This window comes from Passer montanus, unplaced genomic scaffold (genome assembly GCF_014805655.1).
Source record: "Passer montanus isolate IOZ18808 unplaced genomic scaffold, ASM1480565v1 scaffold147, whole genome shotgun sequence".
Lineage (NCBI taxonomy): Eukaryota > Metazoa > Chordata > Aves > Passeriformes > Passeridae > Passer > Passer montanus.
In genome coordinates, this window is record NW_024361718.1 from 1,002,628 (window position 1) to 1,024,728 (window position 22,101).

A 22,101-nucleotide genomic window follows, 5' to 3' on the forward strand; every position below is an offset into this window, starting at 1 on the left:
TTATGAAGCTCCAGCAGTGGCACATGCTGCACCTGGTGTTAGAGCCCACAAATCAACACACATTCCCCTAAATAAGAAAATAACAACTCACTGTTTAAAGAAAACACACGTGCAGCCAAATTAGGAGAGTATTTTCCATATTCCCACTCCAGCCCTCTTGCAATAATTGTATTTCACGTACTGCAAGAACCTAAGGAAATTGAGCTCCTTATCTATAAAAACTACTGTACTTCTTTTCTCAAAGATTTGTCTCCAACAACAACCAAACGTCACATGAGTGAAAGTCTGAATGATATTGCACTCATGTGATTCTGTTTCTATGCAGGCTAAACCTCTCTTTTCTGTTTTGCATGATTCCACAAGCTTTTTTGAGATTTAAGAACTAATCCTATTTCACCAAAACTTTTTTTTTTTTTTTTCCCTCAAATCCAGTTCTCCGCTCTCTCCTTTATTGGCAGTGAAATTTTGGATTCTTTTCAGTTTGCAGGCAGAGGAATATGGGGAAATGCATTTACATTTTTCAAGAACTTTTGGAGAATAAGTAAAGGACATTGGTTAAAGTTCTTATGAGAATTTTAGGTTTTTAAATCTGTCTCTGTAGGTGTTGTGTTTTGGAGATGAGGCACTTCCAGCAGTGTGGCACATTAGAGGAGGGTTATTTCCAATACTCATGAAAAAGAAGTGTATCAGCATTTACTAGAGCAAGCATTCACTGCCCACCACACACTTGTGCCAGGGATTTTTTCTGACAGCTTCCACTTCCACTGTTTGGGAGGTTTGGGAAGAATGTACAACTCCCCTACACTTCCCTTACAATCCTGTTGTTCCGTTCTTTGTAATTACCTTCCAACACAGAGGCAATGCCAGCAGCATTTTGCCATAGCATTTTCTGGGTTATCTGACAGAGCTGGTAGTCATTCCTGCTCTCTGTTAGGCCTAGAGGTGTCTGGGAAATATTTCCTGAAGTAAATTCTAATTCAATCTTCTAGATAAGTCATTTATCCTTGGCTGTTCCTGTGATAGTTCAAATATGAAAAAGTAAAAACCCTTTTTCTTTTGGATCTTGGTATAAAACATACCTGCAGAGTCTGAAGGCATCAGCAAAACTCTGGTCTCATTTCTCCCATGTATCACTGGGAGGCAAAGTTAATTGGATGGCTGGGTGAAAAAACCCTGATAGACAATATTGATCATCTGCAGGAGTCAGTCAGTGGGCTTCAAGGGGTGTGGAGAATTCTCAGCAGAACTTCCTCTATATAATTCAAACTATTTCTCCTTTCTTTCATATTTGGAGACCTTGAGCAGATCCAAGGATGAATCATTCTTAGAGTTGCAGCTACATTACAAGACTGTGGCAATCAGTGATGCCATTTCAGTGATTTACACAGGCAATTCTTCTCCAGAAGGAACGGGGAGAGGAAAAGTGCTGTGATGAGCTCATTGCACAGCAGAAGATTTTAATGAAAGGAAAAGAACGAGAAGCCCAGGCTGAGCCAGGAATATGCCCAGATGAATATGCAAATGAGAAACTTGTGGGCAGACATTTTCTCTTGATTTTTTGACAAATAGTATCTGGCCCATGAAAAGCCTGCTTAAGAGCAATGTTAGGCAGGGCTGTGGGAGAGCCTGGAGATCAAAGCAGGAAAATTTTGCATTTAAAACCAGGAATGGTGATTAACATTAACAGATGAGCATTAACATGCACAGAAGTCTCCAGAGCCAATGACAGAAATGCCACTGAGCACCCTGGTCACTGGTGCACAAGAGGAGGCTGAAGCTCTGTACATGCACCTCTTCTCATCCTCTGCCACCAGAAATTGAATTCCAGCCACACTTCATAAAGTATTTCTTCCAAAATTAAGCAATGTTAATTCAAATCTGCAACGGCAGAATTTCTAACTACTGTAAAGCAAATAAACAAAAAAAAAGCTTTTAGACTACTTATCAGATAAAAGCACATATGTTGCTTTTCCTATACACATCATAAATAGCACATACAGCTACTGCAATAACCAGTTGGTGGGATATGTCCTGGATGAAGAAATAGCTGCATTTATTTCAGATGAAAGCCCCTGCCACAGAGCACAGGTCTGCTCTAATCTGAATTATGGATGTGTGCTTTTCTTGATGAACCTAAAAATAATACACACTTTAGACTTTAAATCCATTTAGAGAATTAGAATATGAACAAACAAATACAGACATCTTCGATTTTCCTCCTTTCACTGCTTCTGGAAGGGGCTGTCCATATCACTTATCAAGCAGCATGCTGGAAGCAAATGGGCTGAGTTTTCTTGAGAAGCCCAACTGCAGCCGACTGAGAACCTGAGTAAAGAGCATGCCGCTCCTCCAAATGGCATTCACTTAGCACAGGAACATTTTGCAGAAGTCAGTGGGATCAGTGATAATACAGCCAGCAGGAAAAATTAGGGCTGTCTTGGGAGAGCAGGAGCAGGAGACAGACAGAGGTCATGACTAAAACTAATTCCAGTTTAAGTCGTATTTGACCAAGAGGCTAAACTGGAAAAAATGTGAGAGCAAAAGTTGCAGAATGTAAAAGATCTCATTTTGAAATCCGAGCAAAATGCTTCTTTTTTGACAGTTTAATATTTAATGCTAAAATCTTCTATACTGTTCAATTTCCATTACAAAATTCACCTACATTCAAGGAAATCTGAAAAACGTTTAGTCTTAATTGAGCTGGTAAGTATTTTAGGCTGAAAAGCAAATCCTTTTGCAGTGTTTTGCCAACAGTCCTGTAATTGTCGTTTCAATTCAATTCTGGTTTTGTTTCTTTCAAAATTTTTGTTTCAATCACTACGAATATGAAAGCAGACAAAATTTACCAACTTTGTCTGAGGGATAATTCACAGGGATTTTAGTCCAGTGTGGAATGCAAGCCTGCTCCTCAGAGCTGGGTAAAATCACCCACTGAGATCCTGCAGGGCCCATTCAGTTAGCACAGGAGCACGGTCAGTAGCTGGTACCTGGGCTGGCAGGAATATCAACAGCAATCTCAACAGCAATATCAATAGGAATATCAACAGGCATATCAACAAGAATATCAACAGGTAGACAGGTAAAAGTATATTCCAGGACTCATGAGCATTCACCTTCTCAAACCCAAAGCTTCAGCAGGGATAACTAAGGCAAGGACTTTCATTATTAAGAACAGCCATTCCTAATTAGTTATAGTATTGAAAGGGCAAAATATAAAGGCTTCTGCCTCTAAGCTCTTAGTAGGAGTCCAGAGGAAGGAAGGGCCAAAGAAACAGCTAAAGGAGGGACAAGAAAATAGCCAACATTGCTGTAGGTTTGCTATAGTTTGGTATAGTGGGTTCAGAGCTCTTCTCTCACAGCCTCCTCCTTCCTCAACAATTAGCATTTGTATTTTGATTCCTTTGTGCATAGTCTGGAATGCTGAAGAGAATTAATATTTCAGCAAGGCTAAAAGGTTGTACAGGCTGCAGTCTCCTACTTACCTAGAGCAGGGGCAGTCCCCAGAGGGAGGGCAGGAGTTACACAAAGAGCCCTCCAGCCCAGGAGGGGAAGGGCCCCTTCCAAGGATGAGAAAGCAGCTCAGTCATTATTCATTTTTATTGCAGTGGTACTCATGCACCACATAAATATTATTTTTGTCTCAGCAGTCTCTTGCTCAGCCTACAGGATGCCCATTAGTGATCACTTTCTTATCGTATTTTTAGTTCTCTGCTTTAAACATCTCTTTACAGGTAAACTGGCCAAGGTCCCTTTACCCACGGAATGGGCCAAACTTTGCATTTCGTAAGAGGTATATTATATTTAGTCTTTCTGTTAATAGCCTTGAAACAAAAATGTGAAAACCCAAAACAGAAATCTAGATACACATATACAAAAGTCTATGCCCCCGTGCAAACAATAAATATGCACAATATTTCTATAGTGTCTAGGCAAGATAACATTTTTAATCATGGTGCTGTATATATAAATGCCAAACATTTAGCAAGATGCAAGGGAGACACACAAATCAATCTCATACAAAACAAAATATTTAAATGCCAAGAAAATGTAATGTGTTGCTAATTTTCACAGTCACTTCCACTATGTTTCTATGCTCAGACATGAAATGACATCTTCCAGAAAAACACTTAGCCTACTGCCCCCAAAACAAACCAAAAGAAGAAAACATTCCTTTTGTGCCCCAGGGCACAGAAAACAGGAAGATTATTTGCTCTGGGTAGTAATTAGATGGTACTGAGGACAGCATGTGTGTGTTTATGTGCATGTTCACATTCACCATTTACCCCAAATGGTAATTAAATGATTTTGTGTTTCCGTGCACACACACTTATCTTGGCCAAATCAAAGAGCCCTGAAAACCAGCTCAAACAGACAGGAAAATCAGCTAAGAGCAAGACCAAATGCACCAGGTTTTAGGCCTTCCTAAATCTGTCATGGTTGAAAAGTTTGCAATTAATACTTGGTAACTCTTCAAACAGCACAACCCTGCCTTGGCAACTGTAATTCATAAGGCCTTTGAGTCATTTGAACACTTCCACAGAGGTTTATCCCCTCTGCTCATACAAGCCATAATTCTTCCCATTCACATCATTTCCTTGAAAATTTGGCATTTCTAAATTTGCCTGCGATGCTGTGAAACATTTTGAATTACTGACGTGGGGTTAACAACGGGACTGGAGCAGCACTAAACCAAACTAAGGTTACAAACTTTGCTAAAAGGCACTGACAGATTTACAGCAAGCCCTAAAGCTTTGCTGTGCTGGGACTGGTTGCACTTCTGAGCCAGTTACTCCTACCCAGAAAATCAATTTGAGAGTCAACACACACCATCGAGTGACTCCATGGAGAATTCTTGTGTCTGTCTTCAAACCCATTTATTTATACAGCAATTAAACGTCTCTATAATTACATTTTATAAATGTTTATAGCTCATCTTGCAAAACAGCTACATAAAGAGGAACTATACTGGAAATTAAAGGTACTTAATGCACACTAAACAGCAGAAATTGAAAGGAAAGTTTTTGGGTTTTTTTTTTGGTTTTTTTTTTTGCAAGAACTGTTAAGGAAGGAGAAACAGGCTGTCCATCTGTACAGACTCAGTGATTGGGTCACCATTAGAAATAAGATGTAAAGAAAATCCTGTTTACGTATTCAATAGCTTGGAATTGCATTCAGCCCTAATTGCCAAGTTCCCACCCTACTGCTGTTGAACAACTGTTTTCTTCTCTGCTTCCTTGTGAGAACTACACAAGATCACATCATCAGGAGGGTGGGCAAAAGAAGAACAACATACTGAAGTTTCCTAAAAACCATTTGTAATTAAGATGTGATTTTCACACACACTACTAATGTCTCTGCCTAACAGTATCAATGTTCTTGGTAACAGTGTTTATTTTTCAGGTAAGTATTTTGTATATTGTATACTTTATATACTATTTGTCAAAGATAACATTTATTCAAATTACTTTTAATTTCTCTAATGCAATAACATGGCAGTAATGTTAATTGTTAGATATATGCTCCATACTGACCTTCTGATGACTTTATAAACTACCAGATTAGAAAACACTTCTGCTGAAGAAAAGCACTGATTTATCAGAAACACCAGAGCACATAAACATTGAGGAGATATCAAGCATGCCCACCCAATTGAAAGGCACATAGGAACATGCCTTTATCTGCATTTTGCCTGCAGTCCCCAGAACCCTGAAGAAATGTAAAAACCATACCTGGAGTGAGTCTGGACACGCAGAGAGGAGAGCAGCTGCAATGCACACATTTCAGCTCTGTTTGTCACTCTCCCCACAAAAGTCTCTTAAGCAGTTGCCCATCTTCAGTTACATGGGAAAAAGAAAACCCAGCACAAAAATAGCTGCAGATAAACCTCTGCCACTCCCCTCTGCTTCTGTGAGGGTTTTTTGTGGAGTTTTAAGCATGATGGACAATGAAGGCTTTGCCTCATCAGCTGCCTCTTCCTCCTATTCTCCTCAGAATTTACGCATGTCAACAATTCAATAAAGACATTTTCAAAAGGTTCTCAACATCTATGACCTTATTTTCTTTTTAACCAGTTCTTGGAGTAATTGGGCTATTTTCTATTGAGCTGAGATTTGAAAAATCCAACAACAACTAAAAACATTTTCCACCCATCTTACACCACCAACTTTCTCCTGGTCAGTGCATCTCCACTTGCCCTGGCTGGTTGCTTCAGGTAAATACTCAGCTCCTGTGGCCTATTCCCTAATCCAGCTTTCTAAATAGTGATTTTTTTTCCAGTTTCCAGTGCTGCAAGTCAGGGGCAGTGAAGCTGGATGCTGAGGGATGCAGACACTGGATGTACTCTTCCACACCTGGGAGGAGCTGCAGGCTCAGCCAAGGATTTCCCTGCACGCTCCTCTGGAAGAGCCCTGGGAGCACAGCTCATTTTGTGTGCCTTCATCCACTTCACACAGCCATCAGAGCTGAAACTTCTCCCAGTGCAAAGACCCCCAATGCACTGAGCTCTGCTGTCTGCAGAGATCCTTGTGGTGCTTGTAGCACAAGCACAGACAGAAATCATCCAGGCTGTGCTGCAAAACCAGCTCAGCTGGGATCCTGCCACCCTCGAGGCTGCTCAGAAGACAGACACTATAGGGACTATCTAATTTATACCCTTACTGCTCCTTAAAAAGTATTTTGAATATAGAAAATGTTATTTTTAAAAGGTGAATCCTCTGAAAGTTTAAGCCTGCAATTAGAGTTACTGTTTGGAGGATTTATTCCAACACCAGTTTCTGCTTGTCATATTCACACTGAAATTCCCTGTAACACAGCTGATAAGAATGGTTTATTCATGGGGTTTCAATACCAAGTTTGAGATTATCTAACAGAACTTGGGATTTAATTTCTATAGAAAATAGAAATCTCTTTTTTTCTTTTTAAATACAGGAAAATACTGAATGCCCCTACTTGATTTCTGTAATCTGCTCCAGTACAACAGCACCAAAGATCACACCGAGGATTCAACTGAATCCTTGCAGTTTCTTCATTTTCAGCTACTTTTCTCAAGTTCATTAAATGATTCTGTGTCTGTAAACCTGCTGGCAACTGAATACTCCACCTTCCTGCACTTCCTGCCCCAGTGAGTTTAAATGCTATTTTTCACTCTCAATTGAACGTTAAAAGGGCAATGATACACTCTAGGAATTTCATGCAGCTGTATTAATGCTGACTACTGTAGCAGAGAACTGGCTTCCAAAGCAGCCCCAGAATTATCTTGTAAAGACATTATTACCAAGAAATTGGAAAAAAAATCCTAATCTGGTCATTCCTTATAAAAATGAGAAGGAAGGAGGAAAAATTGATGGTTTGTTTCATTTTAAGTCAACATCTGAGGCATTTCAAAATATTTTTCTACACAATTACAAAGGATTTTTTAAAAGGAAAGTCAAAGAAAAAAAAAAGTGTTTTTGCAGTATTATCTGATTCCAGGAACTACAACTTACAGGAAAACATCACATATGATGGAGATGATGCAGAGAAAATCTTGTGCCAGAAACAGAAAATTAATCAATTTAGTAATCTGTGTGTGTCATCAGGGCCAAATGCGCATCTATAAAAAGCACCTCTTTGGTGCCTCATTGGCTCCAGAACTCCAGCACCATCCTCACTGAATCTGGTGTCTTCTAAGATCACATCTCCAGCCTGCCTTCCTATTTATAGCTGGACAGGGTTTCACAAATATTTATAGATAGGAAGTGCTTCACTTCTATCAGGAAGTTCCTTGTAATTCCTGCTTCAACACACACAAAAACTTATTTGCCCTCAGAAAGCCAAGACATTATTATGCATATTAATAAGCGTCTTAGGAAGTATATATTTAATATATTATGTATTTAAATATAAGTCATGACCTTATAGTGATCTCGCACAACTATTCATATAAATAACAAATGTTATTTATATGAATAGTTATTTAACAACAACAGTGCTGTGTTATTTCTATGAATCTAGCAAAGATTTCCACAGCTGGACTAATCTGTGAAGAACTTCAATTCCTACCAACCCTGGTGGTGCTAAAAGAGCATCTTGGACAACAAAACGGGGAAAAAAAACAATTACAGAGAGAGAGAAAAAAAAAACAACTTGAAAATACACTGAGTTTCTCAGACCAAAGCTATTTCGATCACTGTCACTGAACTTTCAACATCTACAAAGCTGCTGGGTGAGGATGAGAAAAGTGAGTACAAACAGCTGCCATCAATCTAAATCCAAAAGCACGAGCCCAGCACAGGCACACGGGAGCTGGAACGTGAGTGTGGCCAAAGCAAACCTGCCTTCCACATTCAGGAGGAACTGGGGATGAGCTAATAAATTGCCCTGAGCTGACAGATCCATTTTTCCTCCCTCAGAACTCTCTTTGCCTGCTGCCCCCATGCTCAGCCCTGTGTGTGCATTTCCAGATTCCCTTGCAGGGACAGAAGGGAAGGATGGAGGGAGAAGCCACGGCCCTGGATTTGGGCGAGGGAGCACTCACAACCAAGCTCCCAGGTCACCACTGCTTGCAAGCTGATTACTGAACCCACCCCTAATCTGCTGCACAATGCAATTTGATTTCAATTTCCCCAGGAGCTGGAGGAAGGGAGGGAGGAGAATGGATCCAGGTGATGAAGCCCTGCTTAGGTTAAAGTCTGCTGAAAGCTTTCTGCAGAAAAAAATGCACAGAAGGCACTGCAAAGGAAGTAATGACTGATCATGTTTCCCTGATGCTTTTTCCTGTATTAAATATTTTTGTTAACTAAATAAGCATGACCATTTTGTTCAACTTCGTTAACAAAACCCCCTAACACATACAAAATTCTGTCTTTGAAAATGTGAATTTTTTTTCCTAATAGGAACAGAAGGCAATTCCATTTCTTGGATCATTTTTCTTGATAAAAATTATGAACATTTTTGTATTGAAAATTAGTAATGGTACTTTATATGTAGCTTAAAATATTTTCCCTTCTCCTGGAGGCAAGACTTGAAGGCCTCTGACAGCACCATTGACCAAATAATGAAAGAATTTATTTGCCATGCAGCTTTAACAAAACAGCTCCGGAAGATTTAATTAAAAATGCTGCAGTTCTTTTCAGCAAAGAGGAAGCCTGACAGAGAGTTATGCTTTGCAGAACTCCTTTGCTTCATTGCATGCACATTTCAACATCAGACCATCAAATACTTCATCAGTTTATTTCCATTCTAATCTGTCATTTCCCTGGCAATATCCCACTGGAAGTTACTCTCTCTGCATATTTCACAAAGACCAGCTCATTAGTTTCTTGTCCACCAGCCTGCTTAATTACATCCCACAGTGAAACTCCATCAATTTTAACAGAAGTTATGTGTCATTCTACAGCCTGATTTTGGTGTTTTGATCCTGTTTCTAACAGAAATTTTGATCCTTGGTACAGAAAGTGCCACTCACACACTTTGAAGCTCACAGAGATGAAGCCCATTTTGTGTAAGTCAAAGTGCCAAGTGCAGCCCATGGAGCCAGAGCCCACCCTGACACTGGCCAGGATTTGTGTCATCCCGAAATGGCCCTTCCCCAATGCCCTGTCTGCCCTAATCAAACAGAATGCAAAGCAACAAGGGACTTTCACTGAAATATTTAGAGGGGTGTTTTTAATTATAGAATTGAAAAATTTCAACTATTACACTGGGGAGATTTACATGAGCTTATTATGACTTTATAGACTTGATCTGGTTTAAATTATGAAAGCCTTTTATGACTTCCTACATAAGGATCCAGATTAGAATTTCTTTAATCAGCTCAAATGTATAACATTTGAATTAACCATTCTTACAGTGTGCTTTTCCTGGTAGAGATTTAGAGCACCCCCACAAAACAGGTACACAGATTTGCTCAACAGAGAAACAGTGAAGTAAACAAAGCCCCAGCACTGTGTCTGACAACTAGCACCAGGCATGATTTGGGCTATACAGACTTTTTAAACAGCCACAATTCTTCAAAGAATATTTTTGAAAGTGGTCTTCTAGATCCATTTGACAGGTATGTGTGTGTTTGTGTGTGTGTGTGTATATATATATATATATAAAAATATATATCCACTAAATCATCATTGTTACTCTATTTCATCAAGACATCAGAACATTTTTTGGCCAAGCCTTTGCTTTATCGAAAGCCCAACCACTCATTAGTTCAACCAGATTTCCATTGGAAAGAAAAGTTTTAAGAATTATCCCAGCTGTGAAGATGAAAGATAACCAATATTCTGAGATGCATTTGGGAAATCTTGGGCTGATTAACTTTGAGTGATCTGAGATGTGAAAGCTGCACTGTCAGTCAGAGCAGGGACTCAGGGCAGGTTCCTCAAAAGCCAATCTGTACCTCGGAATCCCTGATGAGGCACTGACACACTGAAGTTTCCATCTCAGTGGAAATGTAAGTTTTACAACCTTCACATTCCTACAAATGAAAAAAAAAAAATCTGTTTTGCTGTATATGTCCATGCTGTAAAAAAAAAAAAAAGCATATATTGTATTTTCATTATTTTCACCTGATTGAGATAGAGTTTTTAATTCTCACTTTCTGATGGATCCAGCCAGCCACAACAACCACTGTGGAATTTATGTGGAGCCTTTCCAGAGATAAGATGACTAAAAATAGCTGCCAATAGTCAGGATCCCTGTAGAATAGTGGGCAATACTTTGAAAAACTGAAATGGTAAACTAAATTTCCTTATAAGAAAACAGATGGTATTTTCTGAGAAATTAGCCCTTTGTAAGAGATTTAATGTAGGTAACTCTAAAACTGAGATCCAAATGGTTTTTAGATGTACCTGAAGACTCCTTGGGAGTGTTAACTGGGATACCTGGATGGAGAAGCCCATGCTCTGAACTCCTGAGTGCAGCTCCCTCACTGATGCCAGGAGGAAAATCCTCACTGCATCAGTTTCACAAAGAAACTGGAAATTCACTTCAGTGGATAATACAGGTCCTGCTATCACCAAAGCAGCAGTTATCATTAACTCTGATCAAGTGGCAAACAGCACAAGAACACAATTGCTGGAATATCAGAACATTTATATCAGGTGTTGCTCTGCAGCACCTCCATGCCCAGCAGTTCCCCAAGTTAATTGGTCAGTGCAGTGTCAGAAATTTCCTATAAAGCACTGCCCCACAAAGGCTCCCAGCACACCAGGGGGTGTGGGGGAAATCACCCTTCTCTGGGGTAAGAAATGTCCTGTAAAAGGCTCCCAGCACTCCAGGGGCTGTGGAGGAAGCCACCCTTCTCTGGGGTCTGTCTGTCCCCACAGCCCCTAATCCCACCCAGCACTCAGGCCTGCTGTGTAACGCTTTATTCCAGCAGAATTCAAGTGCACATGTAAGTGCTTTGTTGAACAAGGAGGGATTTAGGCATGTGCTTAAGTACTTCACTGAGCTGGGACCAGGCTACTATTTATAGCAAGCTTTTTGTTCCGGTTTTATTGTTCAACACTTAAAGCCATCCTATGGCTTTTCCTGCTGTATGCCCTCCCCTCACACAGCAAACCTTCTAGGGCTGCAGTCTCCTTCCAGAAGTCACAGGTTTAAAAGCAGAATGGATATTATAAGCTCCTCCACAATTACATAATTTTTTTACATCATATTTACACAGAAATTAAAAAAAAAAACCACAACACCACCTTAGGCTGAATGGTAGGAAAGTCATGAAGCCAAAAGTTGTATGTAATAACAGGATGAAAAATCCCATCCCACCCCACCCCCAGCACTGAAGCACTCACAGAGGAACCAAACACTAATGTGTGCACCCACAAGTGTTCATTCCAGCTTCCCCAAGTGTCCTTTGCTGTGCAATCCTGGGTTCCACAGAGAAATTCAGGCAGTCACATCTGAAGCACGATTTTATTGAGCTTGAGAAGCCATCAGTGCTGAAGAGCCCTTGCTGCTGCAGAGGCACTGACTGCTAGCAGGCACTGAGTGCTGTTGTGAGGATACAGAAATACTTCCAAATGTATTTGGAAGTATTTCTGTATCCAGTTCAACACTAGCACCTCCGTGTTTTCACTTAGAAAAATAAATCTCTCTACTGCAGAGGCATCTGGACCTATCAGCTCATCTTTCAGTGTTAATGAATATGTTTTCACCAATCCTCGTTTTGATTAATTAATGTCTTTTCACAGATATTGGTATAACAACAAAAAATCCACATCTCCTCAGAAATCCCACAATATTCCATCTGCTTTTTTAAAAATACTGTTGTTGTTGTGTCACAGATTTTATGCTCCCCATAAAAACGCACACGGGTCTTCTGTTTTCTGTCTGTGCGCACAGATTGCCCAAAGACAGCGCCGTGCTCCGGGGATTCCCGAAAGCCCGGCTGGAGAGACCCGGCCGCTCCGGCTGGCAGCGCTCCCGCAGAGCCGCCGGGAACGGCGCGATCCCAGCCGGAGCGACCGCGAACGCCAGGTGCTGGGGAGCGGGAATGCTTTACAGGGAAAGGACTGGGCCCATGTTTGTGGGGAACGGAGGGAGAGAGGAGAGGAAGGACGGAGAAGGAGCGGTGCGAGGCAGCGGTGGCTGCGGCAGCGCCGGGGAGGGGCTGCGGGGATGGGATGGGATGGGATGGGATGGGATGGGATGGGAGAGGTGGGGATGGGATAGGATGGGGGATGCAGGAATGGGATGGGATGGAGGATGTGGGGATGGGATGGGGGATGCGGGATGGGGTGAGGTTGCGGGGACAGAACGGGGATGCAAGGATGGTATGGAAAGAGATGGATGCAGGAAGAGGAGGGGATGCAGGGAGGGCAGAAATTACAGGGCCGTGCAATGCAGAACCCGTGCTGCACAGCAGGAACAGCCACTTCCCACTTCCCAAGGAAATCCACCGCCCAGCTCTGCCTGTGGAACTCTTCCACCAAGGAACTCACTTTGCCCAATTCCTCCCGCGCTCAGGGGGAAGGATCTTGCAAATCCCTGAAAATACTGGCACGTGAACAGCACTAAAGAAGGCTCCAGCATCCATTTCTCCTGTAATTCATGACTTTCAGTTCTGACTGCCAAGATGTATTGAAAGGGGCAAAATCATCCCTCAAAAGCACATTATTCCATCAGAGTGCCCAATAACCCAAAGCCACTAAAATCACAGAGAGAAGCTTTTCAGGAGGTACTGAATTGGACTGCAATAACCTCTAGCTGAATTATTAATGGCAACTTGTAAGCCATTATCATGGAAAGATCTCTATTAGTCACCAATTTACAGTGTTATTTTCAAAAACATCCAACTTAGGGATGCACAAATCCCACTGACAAGCCAACAGGACTTAAAATTCCATTTGGCTTCCATTCTTCCCCTTTTTAAAAATCCTGTCCTTAATACATTAAACTCTCTGACTACATTATCTATAACTTATTGGACAATCAGGCCATAAATGTTACTTGACAAGAACACAACCCTTGGTGCTAAGTCTACAAATTCTCTCTGTAGGGCTGGATGAAATCTTAACTGCAGGGCATTCAGTTCTGGGCAGGTTCCTCTACTTGAAATGCAAAGGTTCTCAGAAAGGTGTCCTCAAGAACAGCAGCAAAAACACCCAATATTTTCATGTATAGAATAGACTTGGTTGGTTGCGTATATGTACAACATCTCACACTTCACTTCTACATGAGTAAATGGCTTTAATGCTCTTATTGAATAACATTACAAATATCTTGCACATACAAACAGAGCTTTGTGCTTACAGCAGCATTTTCTACCCAAAATTCCCAGCAGCTTTGCCAGCAGTGATTAATTAACCCTTGAAGCAGGCAGGTTACGTGCACTCTGAAACAGCGGAATTGTAAACCTGAAGCAACAGCCCACAAGGACAAGCAAAGAGCATGGAGGCACAAAATGTCCCCTAACTAAGCAGGTGACACACACAATTTGTTCTCCCATCCCATGCCACAGCCCTCACACATCTGCATTTTTTCAGTCTTTCCTTGAGGAGGAAACACGGGATATCATTGAGCTGGAGCTGTGCTAACAGGATAAAGGCATGAGCATGGCATGGCAGCATTGCCAAGGCTGCAGCTGTATTTTATTCTGATTAACAGGAAGGCATTGGCTGGGATCTTAAGGGCAGCAATACATTTCAAGTAAGCATTATCACAAGCCAAGAGAACTGACCAGTGACACATTGAAAGGAAGATGTGAAGGAAGCACAAGAAAGAAGTGGAATTCAGGGCAGCAACTTCAGCGAACTCAGACAAATGATTTGTATTATCTCTTAAAGAGAGCATCAAGGAATTCAGGAAAAGTGACAATTACCAATGAAAAGTGTATAAAATAGTGCAAGAGATTATCTCAGTGCAGGGGGAATATAGGAAGCACTGGAAGAGACTGTTACACCCAGAATCTTCAAAGGCTTTGACTAGCAGAAGAGATTGTACAAAAGGTGAAACAAGAACATTTAACAAAGAACAAGAATTAGAACGGCACAAACTGCTCAGTTCTGATCCAGATGAGCCAACACACAAAAGGATCAACAACTAATGAGGGACATAAAAAGGCAATAGGAAAAGGATCTATAAATACAACAGAAGTAAGTGGGAGAAAGAGATAAGCAGAGGTTCTTGTATTTAATGGGAAAGGAGAGAAAATAACAGATGGCAAAGAGAAAGCTGAAGCATTCAGTACTTCCTTCATATTCTTTTATGTTTCCATCTAAAGGATAATGAAAAGCAAAAATGTTTCTAAAGTGATTTTCACGGAGAAGACAGGACTAGAGGCCTGAAGAAAAGAAAGAATAGGCTAAAATGTATCAAAAGAGGCCAGGCATTCTCAGTCTGCTAGAGAATGATGAAGTTCACCACAGAGTACTTAAGGAATTACCTAAAGCCATCCCCAAACATTAGCTATTATATTCAATAATGCACAAAGGGAGGGTAGAGTTCCCAAAGGACAGTGGAGATGCAAAAACAGTGTGCAGCTTCAAAAGGAGAAGCAAGGCTAAACTGAAGAAACTGCAAACCCAACCACCTCCCTGTTACACCACAGAGGACACTGAAACAAGATAAATCACCATGTGGGTACCTCAAGGATTAAGTGCCTGAAAATAATCAGAATGTCAAAGCAATGAAATTTCCTTTTTGATATGGGAACAGGGCTACTCAGAAGGAAACCCCAGTACCAGGCAGGTTAAACTGGCTGCAGTAAGGCTTTCTGTGACTGCCAATGTGATATTTTCATGGGGTGGAAGAGCTGATAGGAAATTGCAGTGCAGAGGGTGTGGTTTCTTAAAAAAAAAATCAAAAACCAAAAAAACCACCCAAATTAAAAGTGATTACTAAAACTCACTGGCAATGGAATTAATCTCACAACTTGCTGCACACATTAGGAAATGCCAGGAGAGAAAAATGTGTGTGAAGGAAACAGGCAGGGTTCATATCACCTCCAGCTCACAAGCAAACAAGATCAAAATTCAAACTAGAACTTGAAGCATTGAAGAACTTGTTGAAAAGTGAAGTGTAAGCAGAACAAGTGCAAATCTATACATCAAGAAAAACACTAAATAGAGATCAGCTGGGTTCCATTGGAAGGGTTCTAAAAGCCACTATAAATAAAAAATAGTATAATGGTATTTTTAAAAAGGCATATTTCATGCCAGGATGTCTAACAGGACTGCCACTCAGACAGTAACCTTTCCATTTTTCTCCACTGTCCAGAAACTTGCAGAACATGAGTGGGGGAAAAAAAAATCACAAGAAAATTCACAGTAAATGCAACTCTGTCTTGTCATCCTATTTAGCTGGGGAGCAATAAATGTCAGCAGTGCCAAGGGGAAATATGAGGGGAGCAGTGCTGGGTCGCACAGAAAGCAGTGTAATAGTGTATCTTTGGAGGGAACACACCCATTAACACCAACCTTCACAGGCCATAATGGCATTTTCGTGTTCCTACTGCTCTCGAATCCTTCAGCACTTGACATAGAACCACCAGGGCTGCTGTATATAACACATTAATTTTTCAGAGTATTTAACCTTTCCAGAAGAATCATTCTACATCTTCCAGATTGATTCTCGTGACATTTTGAAGCTTAACTAAAAAATGGGCCTAGTTCTTGTCAGGGCTTTTGGACACTTCCTGTAATTAAGAAAAACCCAGTGATGTGGAATAGATCTCTTCCAGGTAAAATTTTACCATTTTGTCTTCATGTAATTACTTTCTACTGTCTATAGGCCAAAACTCATGCCAGCCTTCTATTTTTACTTCACATAAACTGATTTAAAGCTTGTAAAATACTTCACACATGAGAAAAATTCTGGTGGACATGCAGACTTTGTAGACTAAAGCAATGCATTAACACTGCATTTGAACCTAAGGCCACAAGTTGAATGCAGCAAAGCAGTTGTAAATACACCTAATAATGCCACCAATTCATTTTAAATAATGCAATTTCTTCTCAAAACTTCCATTGTGCTTTTCCTGTAACTGTAGGCCACCTAAAAATGCACATATCCATTTTCTCAATGGCAAGGAATGTAAATCTTAATTGTTCTAGAGTAATTACTTTAAGCTTCAGCAATTGCAAAGAAATCTGATGATGACATGTCTTGATTATCATAAATCTCCTCATTCATACTTCTGCTTTAAAATATTCTGAAATGCCTATTGGGATACTTTCTAGGACCCCATCATCAACCTATTGGAAGTTTTCAGTATGGGTTACAGAAAAGATTCCCTGAAAACACAATTCCTATTATTTCTATCCCCTTAAACAGTATCAACCTCTTTAAATAATAACAACAGTACAAAAAAAGTTTAAAATACCAACAAATTACCTGAGTCACAAAAAATGGAATGCTGGATCATCTAAAATGTGGCCCCATTTTGTCTGTTCTGTGCTGAATGCAATCACACCTTCCAGGATGGAAGATTTCCCATCAGTGGGAATACTGCCCCTGATGAAGAATGGCTGTTCAATAAGCAGGGCAGAATATATAGGATCAGCAAATACTTTCAAGGTGACTTTTTTCTGCACAGGAAAGCTATCCAGAGGCTTGGAATCTCCTGCTCATAATGAGATAACAAAAGGAATGTGCTGGGCATTAGGCTCACTGATAAACCATCAGGAGAAATCCCGTTCACCAGAAAACTCCTGAATCCTAAAGCATTCCATGAAGAGATGCATCTGGAGTGGACAGCAGCTGCATTACCTTGGAGCAATCTTCATCCCTGATGGCTGATTTTAAAGTACGTATAATTTTCATAAGTTCAATACAAGCTATTTGAGCCTTTTTAATAAATAACTCAGGCTAAAGGCAATTCCCCAAACACTGTGGAATTAATGATTTATCAATCTGAGAAATAGAAACACTGAACAGAGACAGCTGCATTATTCTGGCTTCACAACACACAAAACGTTTTCAAAATTTGAAATGTGCATCCAAGGTCACTCTGCTGTGGAGTGTGAGGGGGGAAATGTGATTCAGTCTTGCATCTCCAAATCCCATCCCTTCAACAATTAACATCAATCCTTGATGAACATGCAAGCCCCTGTGACAGTTCCTGTGTTTACACACAGTGAATACACAATCCCACAGCTACAGAAGGCAGAAATACCTCGGAGCACCAATGAAATCAGGCAGGTCTGGCTCTGAAAACCCCACTGCTGAGACTTTTTAAAGGCATTCCACCACCCAGGGAATAAACACACTGAAAACAGAGGTTCCTGTATTATGGCAACTGGGCAGCCCAACACACAAACCCAACACACAGCCCCACTGCTGCTGCTCTCAGCTCTGGCACCACAGCCTTGCCTTCCCAAGCCTTTGGCACCCCAAACGTGGCAGCCTCAGAAGCTGAGCAGTTCTTGGGATGTGAATAGGAATGGGAGTGATGGAGGGACTGTAAAACCCAGCAGTGCAAGCCTTTGGATCAGGGGAGAGAAAGGCTGGAAGCAGATAAATAAGCATTGACAAAAGAATTGCTTTTGAGGCACTGAGGGCACTGAGGGCACTGACCTGAGCAGGCTCTTCAGAAATGCCTTTTCTGCACAATTAAAGGTGTTCCAAACTCTCCAAAACACGCTTCCTATAGCACTAATTAAAGATGCAGCTACCTCTGCCTCCTAGAAATATTTAAAGCTTTTTTGGTTTACATTCCAGTGTGTGGAGGGCGCCCCTGCAGCACGCCAGTTGTTTTATTTAGATGTTACAAAATATTCAAGAATTCTGAACATAACTTCCAAAATAGGTGAAAACACAGCCTTTTACATAATGACCCTTAGATACAAGCCCATGCTGCTGGATCTGGGGTCATCAGCAATATGGGAGTCACACATCCCTTGGGAAATGCTGTCTTAGATCATGTAGATGTGAAAAACTGGTCACACCCATGAAATGGAAGTCTGAAATATTTCACTACTAAATGACTCCATTTATGAAGATGAAACTTTTTTTCAAAGTAGGCTTTGGCAATAAATAAGCCATTCTGATTTAAGTGATAATTTTGTAGCATGAATATACTGAGACCAGCCTGGATCTCAGTGACTGTGACACTCATTGCTGTCATCTCTGTCATCTCATTACACACAAATATTTCTTGTTCATTCTCACTTTTCCTTTCTCAAATATTTTATATTTTTCTTTTCAGATAATTAAAATGATTTATCCTTTTGCATTTGCCACTTCTCTTCATAAAATTTTTATTTAACTTACTTTTTACAAACTTATTTCAAAGGACAGCTAAAGTTTCACTCTGAACTTTGCAAATTGCAACCATTTACTGCACAATGTACATTAAATGTAAAGCTGTTTGGAAACAGAATTCTTACATCTGACACACACATTCCAAGGATAAGCGTCACCAGAAGTTTGAACTTTGTTCAGATGTTTGCTTTAAAAGATTTCAGCAGCCACACAATTTTATTTAACTCTAAACATTCGCTCTGTTCCCAATTATCTCCTCTGCTGTCATCTCCCATCAGGCTGCCACTAAAACAATCACTTATCTCTCATACAATTATTCTGCCTTTTCCTCTGGTCAATGCAGATGACTTTTCCCCAGCTGCAGTCCTGAACTTATCCTTAAGTTACAATCCAAATTTTAGAGTGTTTTGAGTATCAGAATTTCCTTTTGAACCTCATGTGCTACCCTTTAAACTGCCTACAATAACCAGAATGTGCAGGTTTTGTTGATGCAGATGAACTCCAAGCACTTAGAGGATTATCAATACTCAGACAAACAGTCCAGCTTCCCAGTCACATCACTGAAGTTTCTGTGGGAAATGACCTCAGGTGCTTTATTCTTGGCTCACCAAGGAAAAGGAGCCACACAAATGCACCAGGTTTGACTCAGCCAGCCCCAAAAGGCAGCAAACGCTGTCAGAGGTGCCCCATGGTGCCTGGTGTGTGACATGGGACACAGTGGAGACTCACAGCCCTCTGAAACAGTGACAAAGGCCAGGAGAGGAACCCTGAGGCATCTCCAATAACACCAAACATCTCTTTGGGGAAACCAAACCCAGCCCAACCCACTGGCCAGGACACTGCTCCATTCAGCCTCCTCCTGCACTTCTCCCCTCCAAACCCAAACCCATCAGGTGACAGCAGCACAGGACACCATATAAATATCCCAGTGATCATCCCATGGAGCTTGTCAAAAACAATACAAATGTACTTAGCATGATCAGGAAACAGACAACTGAATGGTTAAAAGGTATGGTTGGGATACTGTTGCAGCAGAGATGGCCACAATAAACAGAGTAGCCCCAGACAATTTCAGAAAGCTTCAAGCCGTGCACAGTAACACCAGACCACTTCAGAAGGCTGCAAGCATCTGCTCCTCTTGTTCTTCAGCCCAACCTTTCATACCTCTCACATTGATGCATTGCTCCTGTGTGCCCTCTGCTCCCTTTGGAGGTTGGTCAGTGCCCCTGGGCACTCCATGGCTCATTGCTGTCAGTGCTGCTCACAGCTGTGCCCACTGGGGACAAGACTGGGCACAGCCCCACTCCAATCACCCCAAACTGTGTGCCTACAGGACAGAGGGATGTGCCAGACATTTGGCTCAATATGACACTCAATAGCCTGGGTAAGCAAGAGGCTGTGGTCCTGGATTTACAGCATGTGAGCAAAGGACAGGGCTGGTAATGGTATCAAATAGGAATTCAAGGTAGCAGAATACTCTGCATTCATTCCATTAAGTGTTAAAGTGACTATGTTAATATTGGCACTAAACTGAACATTTCATCCATATTCTTTCGCTTTGGGAAGAGCTTGCAGCAATGTTCACTTTGCAAACGGAGCTTAACGTCAGATGAAGTCATTGCAGAGAATACTGAGCTGGTTTCTTAGCGAGATACCACAGACAAACCACTTCTCCACAATGAAAATGCTGAATCCCGTTTGAGTCAGCATATGAAAATTGGTCACGTGTAGGTGAGGGGACAGGATCAGACACCAAGTGCTGCTGAGAACATGACAGTGTGCGTGCAGAGCCACTCAAAGGACTGCTTACGTAATCAGGGCTCGCAGTGTCTACCAGCCACACACAGTATTCCTTAAAAGATTCCCTTTTACTCTTTGGGAGTTGAGTTACAGCACTATCAACTTTCACACTGTTTAAAAACTTACATTTTAGCTTATTTTGGGAGCAGTTTAAGTCCTACTCTACATTGCTTTCAGCTTGCCTATCTTCCCAGCACCTTATCTTGGTACCCATGCTTCTCAAATAGCACTTTACTACAAAATACGCTTTAATTAAAAAGAAAGTAAAGAAAGTATTAGCACAGAATCGGGTTGGTGTAATGCGATAAAACTGCACAATAAGATGGAAAAAAAAAACCACAAGCAAAAGAATCAGCAAGAAATACACAGAAAGAAATGAACTTTTGGACAGTTTAATTCAGCAAACGAGAGGTTTCCTCCGCCTACAATACAGGAGGCCTTTCAAAGATGCAGAAGGGAAGACAGTGCCCCTCCTTTCACGTTTCTAGTGCAGTCTCCGAACCAAGATTTCAGCAGAAGAACCCGTTCTGTCCGGTGACGGTAGGAAAGCACATCTTGACGGCATCCATGCCAAGGTGGTGGCGGCCGGCACTACAGCGGCACCGCAGCGGGCATCCCGGGCTGGTGCACTGCGTGACCCGCAAAGTTACCTCCCGCCGCATTCTGCTCGGGCTTTCAGCCGCTCCAAACCGGACTACTGCGAGGCTTTGCAAACTACCGCTTGTAAAACACCGTGGAAAAGAAGGAAAAAAACCCCAAAAAGCCCCAGCCCGGCCGCAGCAGCACCGCAGGAGCTGGGCGAGCGCCGGGGACACGGCGGCGCTCCCGGGAGGGCTTCTCCTTCCATCAGCCCCGCCGAGGGAGCGGGGCTGCGGGCAGCCACCTCCTTGTGGCTGTCTCAAATGAACATTTCTCGGAGGAGCGGCGTTCCCTCCTTGTGGCTGTCTCAAATGAACATTTCTCGGAGGAGCGAGAAATGCCGGGGCAGAGCGCGGCCGCCGCCGCCTCCCGACCCGTTCCCGTCTCTGCGAGCCCTCCGGGCTGGAGCCGCACTGACACCAGGGGCTTCCCGCAGCCGCCCCGCGGAGCCGCCTCCATCCCCCGCCCCAGCGCATCCTCCGGCCGCATCCCGCTGCCCCCGGGACGGGCTCGGCCCCGGCAGCGCTCCCGCCCCCCTCAAGGTCACCGCGGCCCCGGGGGTCGCCGCTGCCGCTCCTACCTGAGCCGGCGAGCGGAGCGGAGCCGCCGCTGTCCCCGCACCGGGGCCTCGGGCCGCGCTCGGCGCCTCCTCCTGCGCCGGGGCCGCTGCGCTGCGCCGGGAGGCGGCGGCTCCGTCAGACTTAGCGGGGAAGCCCCGGGGGGGCGGGCAGCGCCTCTCCCCACCCCGCGAGGTGCCGGAGCCGAGCCCAGGCTCCCCCGGCGGGGCTGGGGCTCCCCTCAGCGGGGAGAGGCTGCGCCGCGCCCCGCTCGGCTCCGCGCGGCTCCCGCGGGATGCCGGGCGCGGCCGGCACCGCGCGGGGGCTCCGGGCGCCTCGGCCAGACGGGGACCGGCCGCGCCTGTTCGGCACCGGGCGTTTAACACCACCACCGTCCTTGTGCTTTTGTTTTTCCTCAACGCGCGGC

At 42.7% G+C, this 22,101-nt stretch overlaps 1 protein-coding gene across 5 annotated transcripts in view; it reads right to left on the reverse strand.

The window, feature by feature from the left end:
• The window catches only part of ATP2B2 (ATPase plasma membrane Ca2+ transporting 2), a 396,338-nt gene extending 374,516 nt beyond the window's left edge, over nt 1-21,822 (reverse strand). For 2 of the 5 annotated variants that reach the window (XM_039700999.1, XM_039700991.1), the window contains exon 1: nt 21,698-21,822. The gene's annotated coding sequence lies outside the window, so the exon portion shown is untranslated. The remainder of the gene's footprint in view (nt 1-21,697) is intronic. The other 3 variants (XM_039701003.1, XM_039701002.1, XM_039701000.1) reach the window with 3 other exon arrangements.
• Nucleotides 21,823-22,101: the final 279 nt, after the last annotated feature.